We start from the raw sequence: 20,399 nt of genomic DNA on the forward strand, positions 1-20,399 counted from the left end.
TTCTCTTTCCGTTCCCTCCTTTCCCTTTTACCTGAAGAGAAAGAAGTGTTACCTTTTCCAAGTTGGTTTCCTCATTCCAAATACATTTCTCAATCAATAAATGTTCTTGAAAACAATTATCCAAAAATCAAGACACAACATAACCACAAGACAAGGCCAGAATACAGTACACAGTACAGCTATTCAGAATAATTACTTAGCAAAGCTGTAAAACCTTATTGCTCTGATGATTCTGGAAATGGCATATTGGTCTTGCTAATATTTTTTAATAAGTACCCCACCTATTTCTGATGAATATTCCTAGTGTTCAAAGAGTGGCTATTGGCTCTTAATATTTCTATAATAATTTGGGAATACTAAGGTCAGTGATTGCACTTTAAAAAAATAGTTTGAAAATAGGTCAGAAATAGAAAGTTTATACTTTTTTGTCTGCTTTTGGGTGAGCAGCTGAGGAGGATTATTTTGGTGACAAAAATGGGACAAGATATCAGTACGTTTGCTACTGAGTTCCATTACCATAAACAAAGGATTCTCAAGAAGCTCCTATGTGCCACACAGAATTACTATAGAAATGACAAGTAGTGAATGGATGAGCAATTGCACTTCCAATAGCACTCAAAAAACTTTTAAATCACAATTTTTTCAACAGTTTTTTGCATAATTTATCATATTTTTAATAGTCTATACACAAAGGCTAATTAAGTTAATGAGGAAAAAAGGAAGTGTGTGTTTGTGTGTATGTGCATTTGTATACACAGACAGATCCACACAGAGTAGTCACTGAACCAATAATCTACACACTTCTGTAACAGATTCATATACCTGTTTGTTTGCTAAAGTGAAAAGAGTATTGATCTTTCTTTCTCTCTACAATTCCCTTTGAAAGTATATGTATAGCCATCACAAGGGGAGATTAGTGAAATTGGATACTTTATGAGTTTCTTATGACTGTGATAAATAGCAAACTCATGCCAGGAGCAGGTTGTCTTTAGTTTGGCCACCTGGATAAAACTTTCATATAGTCTATGCAGTATTCTGTCATCTAGATGTAACTTAGAAGTAGCATTGTGTAATTATTACAAGAGAATTCCTGCCACTAAAACACATACTTTGTATTTTATAATCAAGTAGCCCTACTGAATTAGGCTTATGACCTGTCTAATCTAGGACCCTAAGTCATGGGTAGCCAACTAAATATTCAGAAAGCTCAGAAGAATGAAGAAAAGAAGGGCATATTTCTTTCACTGTTGGTTCCTAATAATAGAAGCTATTTTAAATATGCTGCTTTAGATTCAATAGTTAATATGCAGACATCAAGAATAATGCTCCAGGACAGCCTGGTACTCTATGACTTTGTCCACCCTGTTTTAAACAAATTGTGGCCATGGCAGGAAGCGTAATTTATTTCCTAAACTAAAATACTTTCTTTTTATGGCCATGAATATCTTTTTGTTTAGATGTAGTGAGTGATGCTGAGTTCTAAATTGTAAGAAAGGGGAAAAACTTTTCAGTAACAATGTTTTCTATGTACTGGAATTGTTAAATCTTTACCAGGCCATTTCTTGCCTGCTTTTTTTTTTAACCTATAAAAACACAATTGCTATAGTTTTTCTTCATAGGAAAACTGTGACCATGTTATACCATAACCATGATTTCCTCTTTTCCCAACTTTCTGAGCGACAAAACCAACTTACCTAGATATGATAGACAGAAATATTAAGCAGTGTTCTTAGAGTTGATCCACTTGACTAGCTTGCCCTGGATCAAGTATGGGCAAATATCTCCACTCCAATTGGTTACTGCTACTGCAACAAGAATATTCCTTTTACTAAAAGTCTATGGAGATTCTGAGTCATCTAGGTCATAGTTCTCCCAAAGGTGTGTTGGAAGGAAAAAGAAGCCTTTCCCTTTAAGGATTGTTGGAAGACAGAGCTTTCCCTTCTTCAATTCTGTTGGATCAGGCGCAGGGAAAGAAGACGTGACTAGCTCGATACATTTAGTAACTTTATTGCAACAGTAACAAGACTGGCGCTGCGCTGCCAGAGCTCTCCTTATATTCGCTCCGGTAGACGCACCGCCCCTAAGACAGCTATTCAAACTTCCCGCCCGAGGCTGGCAGCCAATCCGGACGGGTGTCCTTATAAGGACATAACACTCCTAGTTCTTAGTCTGTCCATCAACCACGTAATCACGCAGGTACGTGGGGCATCGCGAAGTCCTAGATGACCTGTGCAGTCCCATTCTGGTTTGGCCGTCTTCGTGGACGGAGGGAGCTCCTGCATCTCCCGGTCCCCTCTTGGGAACCAGGTAGGATTTGGCCATCGAGTGTGTGGGCTGGGTTCCCACGCCTCCGGCCGGGTCTCAGACCTCCACCCGCTGGCGATGCTGGTCTTCTTCTTCTCCGCTTGGGTTGTGGATTACTTGCCGCTGGCTGTTGTCACCGCCCGGTACGGAACTACTGAACCCTGGTAAGTCTCTAATGTCCCATTTATCTTTTACCGGTTCGGTGGTGGCTGGTTCTGGTCGGCAGTTCGGGTCTCGCGGCTCCCTCTGGTTCTGGTCCTGGTGTCCCTCGGTTGAGGCCGGTGTCCTCCCTTGGTGACTGCTGGGATGTGGTGGCTCTTGTCCGACCTCTCCAGGGTGGTGCTGACCTCCTCCGCAGGGGTGGTGTAGGCCCTCTCTGCTGGGGCGGCATTCCCCGAGTGGTCGATGATGTCTGCTGTCGCTTTGCTGGAGTTGGCCATCCCTGTCGGGTTGGTGCAGACCTCCCTCGCGGGGGTGGTGTAGGCCTTCCTCGCAGGGTTGGTTTGCGTCTTGTCTGGGGTGTGGTTGGTCTACTTGGTAGGGTCGTTGTAGGTCTCCCTCCCCAGTGGGTTGGGTGCCGACCTTGCTGGGGCGATGTGGAACTCCCTCTGTGGTCTGGTACCGGTCTACTGGCTCCTTTCTGTGGGGGTCTCCCTTCTCGGGGTGTTGTAGGCCGACCTTCCCGGGGCGTTGTGGGGTGCGGCTGGCCTCTGGGTTCCAGTCTACTGTCCCCCGGTTGCAGATCGGTTGGTCTCTGGGCCCGGGGTGTCACCGGCCGCCCTCACCGGGGTGTTGCGGGGTGCCCCCCGTGGATGGTCCCCAGTCTACTCACGCCGCATCTCGATCGGTGCTCCCTCTGGGTGGCGGTCCTACCTCGGCGGGGTGTGGTGATCCTTCCTTGACGGGGTGTGGTAGGCCTACCTCGTCGGAGTGTTTCCTGCCTACGTCTGGCTGAGGCAGGCCTACCTCTTCGGGGTGTTGCAGGCCTACCTCATTGGGTTGGTTTTCTTCCACTCCCCTCCACCTTTTCCGGAGCTGGTCGATGTGACGTCTACAGACCTGTCCATCTTCCAGCTCTACCCGATAGGACTTCGGGCCGGTTGTGCTCTCGATCTTCCCCTTCAGCCATTTCGGAGAGCCGTGAAAATTCAAAGCAAAAACCGGGTCTCCTATGGCGAAGGTGCGAAATTGGCAGCTGGCGGTTGCGGGTACCTCTAAGTCATATTGAGGGTGCAGTCTGTCCAGTGGTGACCGGAGTCTTCTGCCCATCAACAGCTCCACCGGGCATTTTCTTGTGGTGGCATGTGGGGTGATGTGTTGGGTGAGGAGGAAGTTATCAATCCGCTCCTGCCAATCACCCGTGCCCATTTTGGTGAGCGCTTCCTTGGTGAGCCTCACCATCCGTTCCGCCTGCCCATTTCCCGCCGGCCTGTACAGTGCTGACAGGGCATGGCGGATGCCCAGTCCAGCCAGGAATGCCTCCATGGCCAAAGACGTGAGTTGGGGCCCGTTATCGGAAACCAACATGTCCGGCAATCCATGGGTGGCAAAGAGTTGGCGCAGGGCCCGGATCGTCGCTTCTGTTGTGGTAGATGCCATGGGTACCACCTCGAGCCACTTGGAGAAGGCGGCAACGACGATGAGTAGGTGGCGCCCCTGCATCGGACCCGCGAAGTTGATGTGGATCCTCGACCAGGGGCTGCTGGGGGTCTCCCACTTTGTCGGTTCGGCTTGGGGTGGCGCTGAATGTACTTCTTGGCATGGGTCACATCTGGAGACCCATTCCTTGATGTCTCTGTCCAGTGATGGCCACCAGACATAACTCCGTGCCAGGGCTTTCATGCGGACAATGCCGGGGTGCCCGTTGTGCAACGTTTCTAGCGTTCTTCGTTGCAGAGTGCTGGGAATCAGCACTCTGTCTCCCCATAGTAAACAGCCTCTCATAGTGGACAGCTCCTTTTGCTTTCTGGCGAAGGGGCTGAATTTCTCCTCTGCCTTCTCCGTCGGCCACCCTCTGAGGATCCAGGACTTGACTTGGCAGAGTGTGGGGTCCTTTTGTGTGTGGATGGCCACATCTGCAGATGTGACTGGGCAGCTGTTGTCATTGTCGATGTGGAAGAGGTCGAGCATGGGAGCTAGGTCTTCCACTGGGTCTTTTGATGGGACATCGTCTTGGAGAAGTAAGTTATAGGGGCTTCTGAGCCATTCAGTAGTTCATGGCTGAGTACTGCTCCCACCCCGTATGGTGATGCGTCGCAGGTGAACTTGATTGGGAGCATCTCATTTTATTGTATGAGGACACTTTTGGATGTTAAAAGTTCTTTGATGGCCCGGAATGCTGCTTCCTCCTTTTGGTCCCACTTCCAGGAAGCCACTTTCCCCAGTAGACGGTGGAGTGGCTCAGCAATCGTAGCTTTCTGTTTGAGGAATATGGCACAGAAGTTAAGCAATCCAAGGAATGCCTGAAGCTCCGTTTTGTTTTTTGGGCTGGGAGCTTCATGGATAGCTTTAACTTTTGATTTGGTGGGGTGGATGCCTGTGCCATCTATGAGATAGCCCAGGAACTCGACCTCCTGGACCCCTAAGATGCATTTATCTCTCCTGACTCTCAAGCCCTTGGCCTTGAAGCGCTGCAGGACAAGCCTGAGTCTTTCAAGGAGTTGGGCTTTGGACTCTCCGGAGATTAGTACATCGTCGAAGTACGGCACTACCCCTGGAACGCCTTCTTCAAGGCGTTCCATCATTGATTGAAAAATTCCTGGGGCAACGCTGACTCCAAATTGGAGACAGTTACATTTGAATGCCCCCCTGTGAGTAACGATCGTTTGGGCCTCCGCCGTTTTTTCGTCTACTGGCAGCTGCTGGTAAGCCTGGGCCAGGTCCAGTTTGGCAAAAATTGAGCCAGTCCCTAGGGAATGCAGCAGATGCTGCACCACTGGGACTGGGTATGCGCTCTGCAGCAACGCCTTATTGATTGTACACTTATAGTCGGCGCAGATGCGCACAGATCCATCATGCTTCATTGGGATCACAATGGGGGTTTCCCATGAAGCATGATCGATAGGTTCCAGAATGCCTTGGGCGATCAGCTTATCTAGCTGAGCATCTACTTTTGGCTGCAAGGCAAATGGAACCCGGCGGGGCTTCAGCCTAATTGGGGTGATTCCCTTGTCCAGATTAAAGGAGATTGGCTTTCCCACAAATCTACCAAGCTTACCATTGAAGACTTCCTGGAACCCTTCGATGAGGTTGTTGAGTTCGTCCTTCTGAATCTGGTGGATGCCTCCGATTGATAGCCCTAGTGGTTTTTTTTTTTTTTATTGCAAAAGTTTTACAATTACATTTTCACCCCTTTTTCCCCCCCCACCACCCACCCCAAACTTCCCAACCTCCCTAACCCTCCCTAACCCTCCCCTCCCCCCAGACTTCCCTATATTATACTCATATCTGGTAAAAATAGCCCTAGTGGTTTGAACCACTCCACTCCCAGCAGGTTCGGGCAGCTGTGTTCCACGACTGTGATGGGAAGGTTGCCTTGGAATTGCTTGAACTCAATGTGGAGTATGGTTCTGCCCAGGACACCGATGGGATTCCTGCTGAAGTCCACTAGCCTCGACCGCAAGGGCTTCAATTGGTTCTTCTCACAGGCTGGCTTCAGGCATTTCAATTGCTGCCAGTCCATGATGGAATAGATGGAGCCTGAATCTACTTCCATTGTGCACGGTGACCCCTCTGCCAGCAGTGTCACATTGAATTTGGTGGCACCGTCGTCGCTTGTGTGAGCAATTGTGGTTTGGTGCACCGCTCTGCTGTGAGGGTATTCCTCGTCTCCGTGCCTGGACTGGTACCAGGACCGTTTGGATGTCCTCTGGGTATCTTTGCGATTTTCACAGAATCTTGGCCTGGGTGGTTCGGGAGCTGGATCTGCTGCTCTGCAGGCCTCGGCTATGTGTCCCTTCTTCAAGCAGCGACGGCAGGTTGCGTCCCTCCATCTGCAGTTTGCTCTGGGGTGGTCACCTTTGCAGCTGCCGCAGCGTTCCCCCCGGTCACCATGTTGGGGATTTTCCCGCCTGGGTGGGCGGGAAACCTTGTGTACGGCCATTTCCTCATCAGATTCAGATGGCATGGCGGAGTCATCTGAGGAGTTGGGGCCTGACTTGTGGATCTTGTGGATCCCCCTCGCCTTCACCATTGCGGCAGCCGCTTTCTTGGAAGTTTCAGCAGCTGTGGCTTCTTCAAGGACTTCCTTGAGTGGGATCCTCTTGCGGCTCAGGAACTTCTTCTGAAGACCCACATCCCGCATCCCGAAGATGATGCGGTCTCGTATGGCGTTGTCAACGTTGTCAAATTCGCAGTTGGCAGCTATTTGACGAAGTGCGGCCATGAACTCCTTGATGGATTCACCGTCCCGTTGATTTCTCTACTGGAAGGTGAATCTGTTTGCAATCGGGGTGCCTGTGGGTGCATAGTGTTCCTGCAAGACTTCCTGCAGGTCACTCCAGGACACCTCCTCAATATCTCTGGGCGCCACGAGGTCGATGGCCATCTCTAGAACATCAGAACCGCAGTGGGCCAGGAACAGGGCTCTCTTGCGCTCGTCGTCAAGGTTTTGGTAGCCGTTTCCTCAGAGGAATTGCCGGAATCTGACCATATACGACCTCCATTTCTCTCTTGCCGGGTCGAATGGGCTCAGTGAAGTTATCGGTGCTTGCGGGGTTGCCATTCTGTAGGGTGCCGCGGTTGGGTGACTTCAGCTCGGTTAAGGCGATCGTGCCACGCGTCTTGCTCAGGTTCTCTTCTCTGTCCTTCGTCGCCAGTGTTGGATCAGGCGCAGGGAAAGAAGACATGACCAGCTCGATACATTTAGTAACTTTATTGCAACCGTAACAAGACTGGCGCTGCACTGCCAGAGCTCTCCTTATATTCGCTCCGGCAGACGCACCACCCCTAAGACAGCTATTCAAACTTCCCGCCCAAGGCTGGCAGCCAATCCGGATGGGTGTCCTTATAAGGACATAACAAATTCAAAACTCCCAGCTGGAAGATTACTTCGAAATGATTGGAGGTCAGCTGCTTGAGAGCAGAATTAGTTTATTGTTTATAGGAAGGCAGGCAAGAAACAAATACAAGCACAGCGAGGCTAGCCTGTTTGAACTGTAAGAGTAACCCTTTTTTATATCCTAAAACGTCTTTTGATTTTCTATGTGACCCCTTAAAGTCTTTTGAAATTCTTTTGATTTGGCGTGCGAATCCTTTGATTTGTGTGTGTGATTGTTTTATGGTGTTTAAATCCTGTTTTTGTTTGTGATTGGGTTCTTCCGTCCTGGATCTGGCAATAAATAATTGTTTTATAGTCCACTCTCTGTTTTTCCTAGCCTTTGTAGTTGTTCGTTCCCTATAATTGTTCAGTTTGCTATTTCTGTGTTTTAGTGAATATCTCCTTTTCTCATGTGTTTAAATTACTTTGGCTTGATTTCTTTTCCTTTTTGAGTGTTTGTTTTTCTTTCCTGTGTCCCATATCTGTTTGGATGTTGCAGGCCCCTGTAATTTTTTCGTTCCTTTGTTGTGGAAAATAGAGTGGCTTCAGCTTCTTAATGGCCCATTGATAAAGGTGGGGGCTGAAACTCTGCCTGAGTTTCTGCTTATTTTCTTTTAGGGGAATTCCCCTGCTCTTTTAATATTGAGTTTCTCATATCTTCCAACAGGTGCTTTTTCAGGAGGCAACTGGATTTTCTTATTTTTCTTTGAAGATGTTTCACTTCTCATCCAAGAAGCTTCTTCAGCTCTGACTGGATGGTGGGAATGGAAAGATTTATATTTCTTGCAGACAGCTGGTCATTTGCATCCTTTTAGAGAGTTGTAGAGGCACTTGGAAGTTTATCTGTGTCCTCAGGTCACCTGTGGTTCTTGTAGTCTGCAATTTTTCTGGAAATCTGTTCATACTCCCACACCTCCCATACTATACTCCCATAAATCCTTCCGTTCCCCACCATCCAGTGAGAGCTGAAGAAACTTCTTGGATGAGAAGTGAAATGACTTCAAAGAAAAACAAGAAAATCCAGTTGCCTCCTGAAAAAGTACTTTTGGGACAACCATGACCTGGATGACTCAGAATTTCCTTAGACTTTTAGCTATGCACTTTGGAATGAACATACTTCAAATAGTGGGAGTATGAACTGATTTCCAGAAAAATTGCAGACAAGAAAGTTCAGTTGCCTCCTGAAAAAGCACCTTTGGGATCCCTTTCACTAGTTCATAGAAGTTCATAGAATCACAGGGCTGGAAGGGACCTCAAAAGTCTTCTAGTTCAACCCCCTGACCATGGCAGGACACCTCATTCCATACTGGACAAATGTTGTTCAATAGATAGATAGATAGATAGATAGATAGATAGATAGATAGATAGAGATAGAGATAGAGATAGAGATAGAGATAGAGATAGAGATAGAGATAGAGATAGAGATAGAGATAGAGATAGAGATAGATATATTGAAGACCTCTAGTGATAGAACACCCTCAATTCTGGGAGGCAAACTATCCCATTGATTAAGTGTTCTTAAATACTGTATCAGGGAATTTCTCCTTAGTTCCAAATTGGATTTCTCTTTAATGAACTTCTTCCTTCTCAACATTGTGATATCAGGAAAGAGAAAATCTAGTTCCTATTGCTTTTTGTGCTGCCTTCAAGTGCTTTGGAGAATACGTGGACCTCTTCTTCTCTGTGACAGCTGCTCAAGTACTTGTGTCACTCCTTATCCTTCTGTTCGTTAAGCTAAATATATCTAGTTTTCTTAGTCATTCATCAGATGGTTTAGCATCCAGATCCCTTTTCATCTTTGTTGCTCTTCTCTGCACATTTTCCAGGATCTCAGCATCTTTTTTGTATTGCACTGACCAAATCTGGACACAGCATATCAAGTGTGGCCTCAGTAGTATAGTATAGATTGATACTATCACTTCTTGTGATCTTGGTGCTATCTCCATTGATGCATTGTAGGATTGCATTGGCTTTTTTGGCAGCTGCAGCACACTGCTGTCTCTTACTTATGTGTTGGTCCACTAGAATATCAAGATCCCTCTCACAATTTCTATTTTTGATCAGGTACTGAGTGCTTCTCTACTGGAGACAAATTACTCGTGTGCCTAATCAAACTTGGCCAAACTATTCTATGCTCTGTTCTGTTCTGTTCTGTTCTGTTCTCTGTTTTCCAAAGCCATTCCACCCTTTTCCCTTTATTTTTGAAAATAAGTGCATAGAACAGAACAGAACAGAACAGAACAGAACAGAACAGAATGAACAATGGAGTTACAGTAAATATCTACAGTATGCTGATGATACTTAGCTATATATTTCTACCCTTAGCTAACCAATAGATGGCATTCTTCTCAGTCTGAAGCTATGGGAATTTGGATGAGAAGAACAGTTTAACCCTTACAGGACTGAGTGCCTGGGGTTTTAGTGCCTGAGTGTTTCCATCATTGGTTCTGGACAGAGTTGCACTCCTCCAAACAAAACTGGTCTACAGTTTGGGAATCCTCTTGACTGTTGAAGAGTAGATGGCAGCCATGACCATGAGCACCTTTGCACAAATCCATCTTATGCATGAATTGTGACCATTTCTGAACTGAGATACAGTTAGTCCTTGACTTACCACCATTTGTTTAGTGACCATTCAAAGTAACAACAGCACTGAAAAAGTGATTTATGATAATTATTCACACTTATGACCATTGCAGCACAGCCATGTTCATGTGATCAAAATTTGAATGTTTGGCAATTGGTTCATATTTATGATGGTTGCAGTGTCCTGGAATTCTGCCATTGCCAGTCCCAAGCCCAAATGAAAGAAGGAAGGTTGAGCATCAGGCTAGCAACCCATCTCTGTAAAATGTATAACTACTGCAAGAAACAGCAAGAAGAATGATACCAAACAACCAAGAGGACACCCTCAAAATACATGGCAAAGAATGTTCATGGAAGACTTAAAGTTTCTAAACATCACATGGGAAGATGCTGAAGTACTCGCCCAAAACCGAAAATGCTGGAGATTGCTTGCTGCCCAATATGCTACATAGCATGGGAGGATCTAATGCTAATACAAATGCAGTGACCTAGGGTCATGTGATCATCTTTTGCAATCTTTTGACAACCAAAGTCAATAGGGAAGCCAGATTCACTTTAAAACCATATTACTAATTTAACAACGGCAGTAATTTACTTAACAACCGGGGCACAAAAGGTCATAAAATGGAGCAGAACTCACTTAACAACTGTCTCACTTAGCAACAAAAAATTTTGGGCTCAATTGTGGTCATAAGTCAAGGAATACTGTATACCTTGGTCATAGTCACTCATCCTTGATCACCTCCTGTTTAAATTTGTAATGGGCAGAAGGAATAACTTTGAGGAACATGAGGAAGAACTGCAATCAGGACAATGGTCAGATAAAAAAACAATAGTATGGGTCAGATCTCTTACCTGAGTAAGTTTCCTCCTCCCTAGTTTTCACAATGATAATGGCATGAGAAAGATCATTCAGATTTGAAAGATTCTGTTACTCTAAATAAAAGTAATTTTGGCATGCCTAACTTTGGTTCTACAAAGTGTATTCTATTACAATACAGTTTATACGAGGGTGGTTTTGAACATTATCTAGGCATTGCAGCTAATCCAGAATGCAGTAGTTCACATAGTAATGGGCATACCACAATAATATCACTATTCTGTGAACAGTACTGGTTCCCAAAAGACTTTGTCATGGATCTGCCTCTGGACCCCACTTTAGGTGCAACTTCAGAGGAGGAAGGTGAGTTTGAGTCTGCAGAGGAAAGTGTGTAGCCAAGTATTGGTCAGGATCGGGCTCAGCAAATGCTAGCCTGATGAAGCATGATGGAGCAGCCTCAGACAAGGACAGGCTGAGGCTAAGAGAAGTGAGCCACAGTTGCGGCAAGCTGGCCAGGAGGCTCCAGGCAAGGACTGGGAACAACTGCTGCCCATTAGCAAAGAGGAGGATCCAACAGAGAGGAGACAGGCACAATGCTGGTCAGCTGGATTACTCATGAGGAGGCAACTTTGCCTCTCATGAAGGGCTGCACCAGCATTGCCTACTTAACCCTGTCCTGAGAACTTGAGTGTTGCTGGAGCAACATAGCCAGTTCTATGTTTTGTGTGCTCATGTCTTTTATACTGGACTGTTTTCCTGGACTTTGTGTGTGCCCATTGGACTTGGTTACCCAGTGATTCTTACTGTATTGAGCTTGCTCCATTAGGGTCCATCAAACCAGCACAACAGGGGTGCTTTCCAAGGACCTATTGGGGGGGGGGGGCTTCAATAAACACCAGTAGAACTCCAGGTGTGAGGGAGAGTGGGGCAGCACAGACTTCTTGGTACACTTCAAGATGTTGGTTACCACCAAATGATCCAGGGATGTGTTATTTGTGGAATCACCTATCTTCAATTGTTTCTACCTTTCTGCTGGATCACAACAGAAAGGCAGAAGCAAGTCCACAGGATCCAACAGTGTGGGCTTGCTTCAGATCACCTTTATGAAACAAACCAAGAGCTATTCCTTCTCTGTCATGCCTGCCCAACAGAACAGCATGCCCTAAAACTCAACTCTGTTGGTTTTACAAAAGGCCTTGAGACCTTGGCTATTTCTCCAGACATTAGATCAGAATATTGGATGAGCCTGAGCATATGATTGAGAAAATCACAAAAATAAGACCTATTCATGTTTTTTCTGCCTTGTTCCAGAATAATCCAACCAAAACTAACATTAAGTCTAAGAGTGATTTCCCTGAGATATGTTAAACTTTGTTACCCTTTAACTAACCTTTTAGCAAATGTAAGACTGTAAGTGGATATTCAGAAAAAGCCTAGGCAATTTAAGAGTAACTTAACATATTCAGATGAATTTTCCCAAGGTTTTTGTAATTTGAAGTCTTCATTCATGTATCCAAACATAAAAACAATGCATCAAAAATCTCTCCTCTCAGTATTTTTAAAAAACTTGGTTAAAATTCTGTACAGTTCTTCGAATGCATCATTTGCCACATCTGTTCCTTACATACTTTATTGATATATGTTAATGCGTATTAGTGCATTATCAATTTTCTTTTTAAAAGCATTACTCCTATGTGACATTAAAAATATTTCCCTTCTCTACATGCTTTTCCTACTTTGTAGGAGAATAGATATAAGAAAACATTGAACAATATGTAAGAGATAGACGAGATAGAGATCAGCGATTAGATTATATGGATGGATGGATGGATGATAGGATACTTTAAGTCATAGACCAGATTAACAACAGGGGGGAAAAAAACAAAGTGTGAGATAGCAAATAAAAAGCATAGTAAAACCCAGCAGCTATAAAACAACTGTGCTCAAGTTGTGACATATTTTAGAAATTGCAAAACAAAACCTGGCCACATTAAGAGGAACAAAATAAAATTGGTCAGATAGTAGCAGCTATTAATAAATGAATGTGGTGGCCTTGAAGTCTGAGTAGATGGATTGCTATTAGCCCTAACCAGTCAGCTTTATTATGAGAGCAATAAAGAAGCACATGGATTAATGTTTCAGGAATTTCTTCATCTTTATCAGACATAAAGTTTCTGTTTGAATAGAATACTCCACAAAACAACTGTTGTAGAATATTAAATATTGCCAGATCAGGGCTCTTCCAATTTGGGAATTGTTATTAGGCTAGGTATTTAGCTGGCTTGAAAAAAAGGTTGATTGCCCAAGAACATATCTAACATTAATAAGGGAAGATGCATGTCCAAACATGGGTTTCAAACATGGCAGAAACATGGGTTTCAAACATGGCAGAAGATCTCATCAACCACATATATTTAAATGATAGAAATAATTTTAATAATTCTTTTAGTTGAAACCATATAATGGACTAAATCTCACAAGCATTTTGAGGGAAAAATTCATAGAGAATTAAAGATTCTGTGTTATTAAAGATACAGTTGAAATATATGATTTTTAAAAAGGAAGGAATGAAGGAACTGAAAACTAGGCTCAATGATTGCTTGGCAAAAAGGTGAAATGGTTGGAATTGGAGTGAAGAATAAATCAAGTTATAGACTTAGTGAAATAGAGAATTCTGGAAATAACTGAAGTTAAAGCATAAATGGAAAATAGTAAAATCTGAAAAAGGTGGGATGGAAGATGCAAGGGATACATTGGTTCAGTAAGGAAACTGTCTAGCTTAATTGATTAAATTCTCCATTATTATTAAGTGTTAAAGATTTTTCTTGAGGGGGAAAATGGGGAGTAGGAAACAGCTTTATTAAAAAGTATTTTCTTTAAATAACTTTGTTTATCAACTAATTGCTAATATCAAACTCTGGATTTTAGCACAGTCAATTTAAACTGAAGTAGATGTGATGCACCTATTTGTGGGTATCCAGTTATTGGTAGCCATGAGGTCTAAAGAAACAGACTGTCCAATTTAGTTTCTTTTTCTTGTCCCTATGGCTCAGGTGACACCCCTGACATTACTAAACAGAAAGACAGGAAAAGTAAAATGTGTGGTGCAGAGAACTCTGGAACAATAATAGTATGAGCCATGGAAAAAAGGCATCAGCAGAGTCAAATTTACTGGCCTCTCTGCCTCAGGACAATCTTTTTGGACTAGTAAACAGTTCTCTGAAGTTTAAAGCAGAAGTCTCCCTTAGCAACTGAAGAACAGTGGCAGAAAGCAATTGCTCTTCTGTGCATAAAATCTACACCCCTGTAGCCTACAAGCAATGCAGGCAGCAATGAAATATATTACTGATGAACAAGAGTAGCACATAAAATAATAGTGAGTGCTAACAATCAATTCAGAACTTTATATAGGGTTTTTATTTGCTTTTTTCACTTCTTAACTTGTTCATTGTGGATAGGCTCTTTAAGCATATAATATACATGGGGATTTAGATATCATTAGATGCTAAAATAGACCTGTAATAATTAATATTAAGGAAAAATCATAAATATCTGTTTAAATGCAACACAACAATGGTGTGTTTGTTGTTATACAGGTTAAAAGTATAAACTGTAAGCATTTGTCAAGTCAAAACTTCTTATTGAGACAGGAAAGAGAAGTTTGATTCAGATCATCTTTGGAATGCGAATAGCACCTTTAGCTAAAAAGTGATTGTCAAAAGTTGTACAGTTAAAATCTGCAAGTAAAAACAAACACACAAAAGTCATTGCCCCAAACATGTAACAAATTTTTAAAAATGGTATAACCATTGCAATGGCTAACATAGAAATGGCTATTATATATTGCTTAGAACAGTTTACTGAAGTAAGAGTATATTTACAAACTTGAATAAGGAAGTAAAATACATTGATCTCAATTCTATGGGCCACAAACCAGAGAGTGCAGAGTCAGACCACAATATTTCCATTATATTTTCAACAATTGGCTCTCTGTCTGGCAAATGACTTTGGGGACAAGGAGTATTTCAAATAGCAATTACTATATTAATAATGATGATGACTCAATAGATGAATAAAAAAGCCAAATCCAATCTAAACATTTAGCTGACATGAGACTAACCATAATAAATAATAGGCATTTTATAGTGATTTTATTATTATAATCTTTTATATGTTGACAGTAGCAGTTCAGTCTTATTTGCATCCAGGTATAGAAATATATGAAGTATGTACAATCATTTAAATTTGCACTCATGCCATTTAAATACTGGTAATTGTGAAACAGACATATTCAAACCTGAGGCAAATCAAGGCACAACTAGATATCAACAAATCTGGTTCCATTAAATTGAATAAGGTCAGCTGAAATTTAAAAGTAACATTTCTTTTTCAAACAAAAAGATGCAATAATCAAGCTAGTTTAATCAATACTACATGGAGTGATCTAAGAATCGGAAACTTTGTAAGGCTTTCTCATATCTTATTTCTCTACTCAAAAAAATACTGTAGTTTTCTAGGGTTAGTTTCTAGAATTTTACCTAGTTCACTATTTTTTATTTATTTATTTATTTATTTTTAATTTGATTTATATGCCGCCCTTCTCCGAAGACTCAGGGCGGCTTACAATGTGCTCAGCACTATGTATTTAAAGATATTTCCTTTTCCTGTTTTTCCCCCTATAAAATTTGTGCATTAATCTAAATCAGAAGTTAGCAATATGTGTTCCACCAGATATTATTGAACCCAATTATAAGCCTTAGCAATTTGGCCAATTATATGGAGCAATGGAAGTTTCAGTCCAATAATTTCTGAAGGGCTATAATTTAAATGCCCTACCTTTTATACAGATCCCAAATGAATGAGACTACCTGCAAAAAATACCACAATTGTGTCTTAAGAGAGAAAAACTTAGATGACTGATTCACTTGTTTCTCAGACAGTTGTCAACACAAAAATTATCCAACAAACCTCACACCCTAAACTTAGTGCCATTGTAAAAAAATCATCTTAGGCATTGTATAGTTCACCTTCGATATATCCAAAGATCATAATTGAAAAGTAACTGTTTTTTTAGATATAAAAATCAGCCAAGTTTGGCTGAAATAATTGATTTAACTCTGCAATTTGAGTTGATTCAGTTCATTCAGTCAAGTTTAATTCAAATTGTTGATTGCATTCAAGAAAGGAACACCCAATTTTATTTGACATATCAAATTGCTTCAGTGATTCAGAGGTTCAATCTGAAGGGGTGATTTTCTCAAAATGCCTTTAAAGTGAACCATCAACTTGAAAATTCAAGCAGCTTTACTGATTTGCAATCAGTCCTTCTCCAATCTTTAACTTCAAGAGAAATGGGCAAGGATTTTCTGGAGATGGAACATTGCACACAAACTTTAATAGACTTGTCTCTTCTTACTTAACAGTTGAAAGATGGTTGTGTTTGTCAAAGTGTAGTTTCTATGAAGTTATTCCTGACTTTATTTTCACTACAAGCCAATTTATCAATAAAAAGCTAATCAGCATGTTGTCATCTTATTAATCAGAGTTTTGCCATCATTTTCCAGTATTGTCTAATGCTTGAATTGAGCAGGTATGATGTTCATATGCATTGCAAGGGACATAGGAAACAAATTAAATGAATTGCTGAAGACTATGTTTAGAAAATAATTAGTTTAATTGGGTCTGTACAATCACATAGATTCTGGAGACAGAAAATTTTTTAGCACAAGGGAACTAAAATACTGCTGATTTAACTAATCAATCCATTGTTTGTCTGAAGCTTGGCCAAACCAGAGATTTACAAGTTCAGGCAACTATCGCCAACTCATGCTCCTGAAATTCTAGCTTTATCTGTTCTTTATCTGAACTTATTCTACTGAAACTACATGCAGGTTGTAGATTTGGATAGAACAATAATATAATGGCTATTAATAACTATAATCAGTATTGTGATAAATGTTATAGATTGCATCTTAACTGTTTAATTTAATTTATTTAAGCAGATTGAATAAAAGAGCAACAGAGCTTATCTGTGTGCCTGATCTTTTCCCTGTGGAAGGTATGCGGATTCACCCAGAAGAGAAAGCATTGAATGGTACCAAATATCTTTCTTTATACCATATTCTAATTTTCTTCACTCTACTCTCACTTATCTGACATACAGATAAGTGGGGAAATTAAATTTGTTTTCTGTATTCGGCTTCCATTTCCTATATCCTGGAAATAAAAATTCAGCAATAATAAAATGGTTTGTGTTGAAGGTACCACAAGATATTTCGATGTTATCAGGCATCAGATTGCCAGACTGGTAGGCCTCAACAGAAGAAACAGTTAAGATGCAATTGATAACATTTATCATAATTTTGAATATACTCACTAATAACCATTATATTATTGTTCTATCCAAATCTACAACCTCTATGTAGTTTGAGTAGAATAAGTTCACATCTTCCTTCACAGAGAAAATCGGAGGCCATATTGTGGAGCAGCATGAAGAGTACAATAAATGAAGAGGCTTAAGGAGAAGTGGTTTAAATGTATTACCTTTAAATGGTTTTTAGCTTTTAGATTCCAGTCATGGGTTAATTTTTTGCTATATGAATTTAGAATCCTCTCAATTCAAGCATTCTCCATTACTATGAACATCCAAGCAATAAAATGGCATTTGTTTCTTAACAGGCTTTGCTTCTGTGGCTATTTAATACTTCAGGTCCATCTTCAGTTCAAACATATATAGAAACAAACAAAAACCTAAAATATATTTTGTTCAGAAATTATCATTGCAACACACTTAAAAAAAAACAAACTACAGTCGCTATAGTTTTGCAGAATTTAAAATATATGTGGTGATATTTCAGCCCACACTGAGCCAGAGCTTCAAAGCAATGTTGTAAGATATTGCAATGATCACTTTTAATAAATAGCTAATTGAAGTAGGACTGGAAGTAAATGGAAGAAATAATCAAGTATTCTACAGAAAAACACCATTGTTTTTTACAAATACATTTTATCCAAAGCACATGCATACACACACACACACTCACTGATGCACTCACTGCTAGAAATGTTTCTAGCAGACATGACTAATGAAAACTAATAAACTAATAATGAAAACTAATGAAAGGAGGCTTGCAAAGAATTTGGCAACATCATTCTTTTTGTTTTGGTCTTAACATTTGTTCAACTATTCATATAATTTCAATTACATCATGTACTTTTATGCTTAATGCCTTTACTACTTACATATTCCAGCAAAACAACACCCATTGTCTGGCATGACCAGGAGGATAGATGTGTTAGAAGGGAAGTATTTTGTTTGTTATGCCTATAACATAATTTTTGGATTCACAGCCAATGTAACTAATTTTAGGGTAACTAATTATAAAAATATGAGGAGATGTGTATGCCATTTGCCCATTATGTTCATATGTAGTTAGTTTCTTTAGGTTTGTCTAGAATGAGACAATATTTTACCAGGAAGATGACTATAAAATATGTTCATGTTTACATAAAGATTTTTTACTATCAGCTATATATTAGATATAAATAAGCTACTATTGCATGTGCCTATTAATATCTATGTCTGCCCATACCCACTAGATGGTGATGTGGATAGAAAAACATGCAATTGTCATAATTTGCAGATAATCCTAGAAATTACTAGCCAGAGAAAGTTCCTGAAAATAAATCTAGAGGGAGCCATAGGGATACTTTTCTGCAGTATCCTATAGGTAGCATGAAATAAGAGTATTAATTACTATGCTGCTTAGAGAGATAAATCAATGGACATGAGTATATTTACTGATAAACAAGTGTTTATGGTTTACTGTTTGTTGTAGATGTACCCATTATGAGGAAGTACTATACATTGGACATACCACTAGGCAAATATGACAGGAAAACAAAGCTGATTTTCAGCAAATTGTTAGTGTATTTATTATGAAGATGAGTATATGTTTTCTACTGAGAAAGGAACAGGATGTGGGAATGCAATTGATTTTGTCTCTATTGCTAAGCTAATATACTTAGTTTTCCATTTTGTGGACCTAGATATGTTGGAGGAAAGTTCCTTTTGTTGTTTTGTCTCAGGCAGTAAATGCTTTTACTTAATCCTGGCCATAATTGCAAAGGAAGCTACAGTTCTGCAATGTATAAATTATCATTAATTAAAAGCCAAGGTAAGATGAACTGAATAGTCTGGGTCATGAATTTACATACTGTGACTTACAGATAACAATCCATAAGTCTTTCAGTCTCATTTTTTCCATGTTTATAATATGGCTGCAAAATGGAGTAAATAAAAAGATGATTTATTTAAATTGAACTAAAAACAACCACCCACAGATTACTTTGCTATAGGTGGATGGCTTTCTAACTCAACTCCTATTTTTAAAACTGCTTGTTTTTACATCAAGCTTAAGAGTTCCAAAATCTATGTTTATCATAGGATGTAGGATAATTATATAGGCAAACTGATGCATCAAAGGCTGCATTTGTTCATGAAGCGCACATTTTGTAGTTCCTGAAACAATTCTTATCTCAACTATTGAAATTCAGTAGCAAAGACTATTTTTATATAGTTTAACATATACAACTGTACTCTAAGGTTTGAACACATGCAACTTTCCTCTCATTTTTTTTTCAAATGTTCCTGTCGTGTTTTGACATATAGCTACACCCTGAGCTTGGTTGTTGTTGTTTTTTTTGTTTTTGTTTTTTTGCAGACATTTCATTATCCAAATTGGGTAACATCATCATGTGCACTGGGGATGTTAGTTTGGGTAATGAAACATATGTAAGAAAACAACCAAGCTCAGCACTTAGGAGCATTAAGGACTTTTTATTTCAATCCTGAGTTACAAATATTCTTCTTTATTGAAGAATAAAGGAGCTTTGTCCATTCCTTTCTTTCTCCTGCTTACTTTGCTCTCCTCCTTTCTTCCCTCTGTGTGTGTGTGTGTGTGTGTATTCAAGTTAGTCTTGATTTCTGGTGACTGTCTGGAAAAATCCATACAGTTTTCTTAGCTAGGTTTATCCAAAATGGTTTGTCATTGCTTGCTTCCTGAGGCTGGGACTGTGATTAACCCCAAGTTACCCAGTGAGTTTTGTGCCTATGGTGGGACTAGAACTCATAGTCTCCTGGTTTCTACCCTAACCACTACACCAAACCAGCTCTATAATGTACCCTTTACACAACCACCATCACCATCAAGAAGGTTAAGTATAACTTCTATCCTCAAACAGTTGTTACCTGCAGAGAATCATATGGCCAAAACCTAGAAGAAAATGCTTCTAAAAATTCAGCACAAAGACCACTCAATCTCAAGAAATGGTGCCATTTTTAGATTTTGTCTCTAGCAATAACACAAAGCTTGACCAATCTATAATCAGTCACTGCTAAATATACATACATAAAGGTAAAGATAAAGGTTCTCCTCGCACATATGCGCTAGTCATTCCCGACTCTAAGGGGCAGTGCTCATCTCCGTTTCAAAGCTGAAGAGCCAGCGCTGTCCAAAGACGTCTCCGTGTCATGTGGCCAGCATGACTAAATGCCAAAAGCACATGGAACGCTGTTACCTTCCCACCAAAGGCTTTTTCTACTTGCATTTTTTATGTGCTTTCAAACTGCTAGGTTGGCAGAAGCTGGGA

The sequence above is a fragment of the Pantherophis guttatus genome, chromosome 7 (assembly GCF_059756535.1).
Source record: "Pantherophis guttatus breed Tessera chromosome 7, ASM5975653v1, whole genome shotgun sequence".
In the NCBI taxonomy this organism is placed as follows: Eukaryota; Metazoa; Chordata; class Lepidosauria; order Squamata; family Colubridae; genus Pantherophis; species Pantherophis guttatus.